Genomic DNA, 5,000 nt, shown 5'->3' with positions numbered 1-5,000 from the left:
CCAGAGCTACACACACAGTTCTTCCAACACCTCATGCCCAAAACACAGAGGTCCATCAGCAGAGATCTCCATGGAGACAGCACACAGCCTCCACCGCTGACATCACATCTCCATAGAGACAGCACACAGCTTCAACCGCTAACAGCTCACATCTCCATGGAGACAGTACACATGGACCGCTAACATCACATCTCCATGGAGACAGCACACTGTCACTGCTAACATCACATCTCTATGGAGACAGCACACAGCTTCCACCACTAACAGCTCACATCTCCATGGAGACAGCACACATGGACCGCTAACATCACATCTCCATGGAGACAGCACACATGGACCGCTAACATCACATCTCCATGGAGACCGCACACAGCTTCTACCACTAACAGCTCTGCAACCTACAGATGGAGAACAGTTCATTCCAGACACACACACACACACACACACACACACACACACACACACACACACACACACACACACACACACACACACTACTGTAGTTCAGTCCTCACTGCCACTCAAACACACACACATCTGCTGTTTTGTCTAGCCCTACACTGATGGCCTGTAAGAGGAGATGTGATTCCTTTGGAATATGTGGGATTGTGTTCTATATGCCAGTTAGCCCCCCAGAAGGTGCTGATTGAGTGACCAATCGGAGTCTCAGTATTAGAGCGCTGACCATGATGGACCAGTAGCGGGCTCCTGCATCCAGCATCACTAAACAACAAACACATCATGTGACTTTGTGGCCATGCTATTGAGATGGATGTGATTTCTGCCATAGTTCATCTTGATGGACTCCTGTATTTATAATGCAAAGTGTTTGTGTTCCTGTCACAACAGGAAGCCTCTATACACAGCCATGACTGTATTTGTGATATGATCCACATGAGTTGTTTACATAGTAACCAATCAGTAAACAATGTAACCAGGTGTTTGAGAGCATTGTGACATATCCACACAGTTTACATGAATGTCTGAATGTGCCAGTGACCACGCCGGGAGGAGTGAGATCTGTAAGCACCCTGATATGCGTCTCCTCTGGAGGAGTGAGATCTGTAAGCACCCTGATATGCGTCTCCTCTGGAGGAGTGAGATCTGTAAGCACCCTGATATGCGTCTCCTCTGGAGGAGTGAGATCTTGAGGCACACTGAAATGCGTCTCCTCTGGAAGAGTGAGATCTGTAAGCACCCTGAAATGCGTCTCCTCTGGAGGAGTGAGATCTTGAGGCACACTGAAATGCGTCTCCTCTGGAAGAGTGAGATCTGTAAGCACCCTGAAATGCGTCTCCTCTGGAGGAGTGAGATCTGTAAGCACCCTGATATGCGTCTCCTCTGGAGGAGTGAGATCTGTAAGCACCCTGATATGCGTCTCCTCTGGAGGAGTGAGATCTTGAGGCACACTGAAATGCGTCTCCTCTGGAAGAGTGAGATCTGTAAGCACCCTGAAATGCGTCTCCTCTGGAGGAGTGAGATCTTGAGGCACACTGAAATGCGTCTCCTCTGGAAGAGTGAGATCTGTAAGCACCCTGAAATGCGTCTCCTCTGGAGGAGTGAGATCTGTAAGCACCCTGATATGCGTCTCCTCTGGAGGAGTGAGATCTGTAAGCACCCTGATATGTGTCTCCTCTGGAGGAGTGAGATCTGTAAGAACCCTGATATGTGTCTCCTCTGGAGGAGTGAGATCTGTAAGCACCCTGATATGCGTCTCCTCTGGAGGAGTGAGATCTGTAAGCACCCTGATATGCGTCTCCTCTGTAAGAGTGAGATCTGTAAGCACCCTGATATGCGTCTCCTCTGGAGGAGTGAGATCTGTAAGCACCCTGATATGCGTCTCCTCTGGAGGAGTGAGATCTGTAAGCACCCTGATATGCGTCTCCTCTGTAAGAGTGAGATCTGTAAGCACCCTGATATGCGTCTCCTCTGGAGGAGTGAGATCTGTAAGCACCCTGATATGCGTCTCCTCTGTAAGAGTGAGATCTGTAAGCACCCTGATATGCGTCTCCTCTGTAAGAGTGAGATCTGTAAGCACCCTGATATGCGTCTCCTCTGGAGGAGTGTGATCTGTAAGCACCCTGATATGCGTCTCCTCTGGCGTCATGAATGTCAAACAGTCACCGTTTCACCAAGAGCTAACACCTTACTAACACCCAGGAAGTGCTAACAACGTCAGTATTGCTCTCTCCCCATACACACATTACTAACACACAGCGCTCCTCTCTCCACACACACACACACATTACTAACACAAAGTGCTCCTCCCCCCCCACACACACATTACTAAGACACAGCACTCCTCTCTACACACACACACACATTACTAAGACACAGCAGTACTCGCATCCCCCCCCCCCAACACACACACACACACACACACACACAGCAGTCCTCATGTTTTCATGTTTCACCATAAAGACGAGGATGATGGTATTGACGCATAGTAGTTTCTGTTACTACTGTCTCGAATCATGTCTGTCATTACACACACACACACACATGCATTAACGTAGTGGTATCATCTCACTGAGAGAGTATTCCACCCCTATCACACACACACACACACACACACTTGATGCTGAATGATCAATGCAACTCCAAAATGTAGCCCCCCTCCCCTTGTATGTGTGTGTGCGTGTGTGTGTGTGTGTAAATGGGAGAGACAGAGAGAGTTTGTGACGTACCAACCCGAGACGTACTTTAGATTTGTTATGTGAAACACACGTGCATCTGTTCCTTTATTTGGAACTGCGTCCAAAATTAGACTGAAGTTGGAACTGTAAAAAACACCCTTCATGAAGCAATGTGTGCTCATTCTCTCTCTCACACACATTACACACACACACATTACACACACACACACACTGCTGGCTGGCATTACAGTAAGATGAGTCAAAGTCTCGTGCTGAACTGATCTGTGCGTTGGAACGTTGTCACATCTAAAAACAGCTATCCCCTCTCCCACATGCCAGCGTGCCCTGAGGCAGGCGGACTCGGCTCTCATCCGGCTCTCATCCGGCTCTCATCCGGCGCAGACTGCACACACACTCCTGCTGAGCGGTGGATCTGTTCCAGGGCTGGTAGAGCTCTGGTATACGGCGCACAGCAGACAGCACATAGAATATCTAGAGCCGCAGTGGGGCATCTGTCCTCTAGGTGGCGCTGTGCATTGCCACTGGTGTAGCTAGAGGAAGCACACCCATAAAGGCTGTAGTGGGGCACCAGACCTGTAGGTGGCGCTGTGTTCTGAGCACAACTGCTGTGCTGTGGGAGCCCATGTAGGTAGAGGCAGAGTGGAAGCACATTCATATGAAGCACTGTAGTGGGGCACCAGACCTGTAGGTGGCGCTGTGATATGAGCACAACTGCTCTGCTGTGGGAGCCCATGAAGGTAGAGGCAGAGTGGAAGCACATTCATATGAAGCACTGTAGTGGGGCACCTGTCCTGTAGTGGGGCACCAGACCTGTAGGTGGCGCTGTGATAGGAGTATTCGTCTAACCAGAGGTGGAAATCATGTTGGTTATCAGGGGGTTGGGTGTTGGGGGTTAGTGTTGCTGTGGTGGTGGTGGTGGTGATGTGTGTGTGTAGACAGAGATTGAGATGTGTAGAGGAGCATGTGGCAGTAATAGAGCCCTTTACTCTGTGGGCACAGAGCTCTGGAACAGGGTAAACTGAAGTGCACAGTGCTCTGGAACAGGGCAGACTGAAGTGCACAGAGCTCTGGAACAGGGCAGACTGAAGTGCAGTTGGGTGAGGATGTTATTTTGGAACAGGGGTAGAGTGAAGCGTGTTGGGAAAATCAAAGCACAGCTCTGTTGGGGTAGATCTAAGCACAGCTTTAGAGATGAACACAGCTCTGTTGGGGTAGATCTAAGCACAGCTTTAGAGATGAACACAGCTCTGTTGGGGTAGATCTAAGCACAGTTCTGTTGGGGTAGATCTAAGCACAGCTCTGTTGGGGTAGATCTAAGCACAGCTCGCTTGGGGTAGATCTAAGCACAGCTCTGTTGGGATGAACACAGCTCTGTTGGGGTAGCTCTAAGCACAGCTCTGTTGGGGTAGATCTAAGCACAGCTCTGTTGGGATTAACACAGCCCTGTTGGGATTAACACAGCTCTGTTGGGGTAGATCCAGCACAGCTGTGTAGGGCTGATGGAGGGCACATACCTGACAGGCTGCACTAATGAAAATAAACGGCACCACAGAGGACTCAGATACCTGCTGTGTTATGATTGGTTTGGCCAGGTTTGGTTTGGCATGGCATGGTTTGGTTTGGGTTGGTTAAGCGTGCCATGGTTGGGCCCCTCCACACCCAGCAGGGCCGTAGCCAGGCCCAGATCACAGGCCCAGATCACAGGCCAGCTGGACTCCAGACTCCTGTGCTGGACACACCTTCCATGCACTTATTTTCTACAGCACCTGCCCCCCCATCCAACCACCACCTACTTCAGAAGAACCCCCCAACCCCACCCACCCCCATCCTTCAGAGGCCCAACGTGCTGGTGGTGGTGGTGGTGGTGGTGGTGTGGGGGGGTGGGTGGTGGTGTGTGTGTGGGGGGGGGGTGGTGTGATGAGAAGAGTTTGTCTTTCGCATGACATATAATGACTCCATTCTGTTCATGTACTGAGAGACTTGTGTCCGTTTTGTAATGGGATTTTATTTTGCTGGAATAAAACGTGACATTCTGGAACATTCCGTGTGAGACTGCAGTCTGTGTGGAGGAAGCAGGACCGAAAAGTGCTCAGAAAATAACATACTTTATTTGGAATTAAAAAATGAAACATCTGACATTTCTACATTTATAGAGCCTGACATACTAAGAAATAAAGGAAAACCAGCTATCATGCAAAACCATTATCCACCATCTTTGCACATTTCACAAAATATATAATTCTCATTATTCACTAGGAATGAAAAAGACAATGAACCAAAGCTTAACCGGTGACTGAGTAAAATATCTAAGTCTCCCCTAAAAAATAAAAATGAGGTTGGCGT

At 49.2% G+C, this 5,000-nt stretch overlaps 1 protein-coding gene across 1 annotated transcript in view; it reads right to left on the bottom strand.

The window, feature by feature from the left end:
* Positions 1-4,637: 4,637 nt before the first annotated feature.
* Positions 4,638-5,000, bottom strand: part of gas2b (growth arrest-specific 2b) — a 35,850-nt gene continuing 35,487 nt past the window's right edge. The window contains exon 9 of the mRNA XM_062525263.1: positions 4,638-5,000. This exon is cut by the window's right edge and continues 1,842 nt beyond it. The gene's annotated coding sequence lies outside the window, so the exon portion shown is untranslated.

The sequence above is a fragment of the Sardina pilchardus genome, chromosome 21 (assembly GCF_963854185.1).
Source record: "Sardina pilchardus chromosome 21, fSarPil1.1, whole genome shotgun sequence".
Classification (NCBI taxonomy): Eukaryota; Metazoa; Chordata; class Actinopteri; order Clupeiformes; family Clupeidae; genus Sardina; species Sardina pilchardus.
Note: the sequence above shows the minus strand (reverse complement) of the source record. Positions and strands in the feature narration are given on the sequence as shown.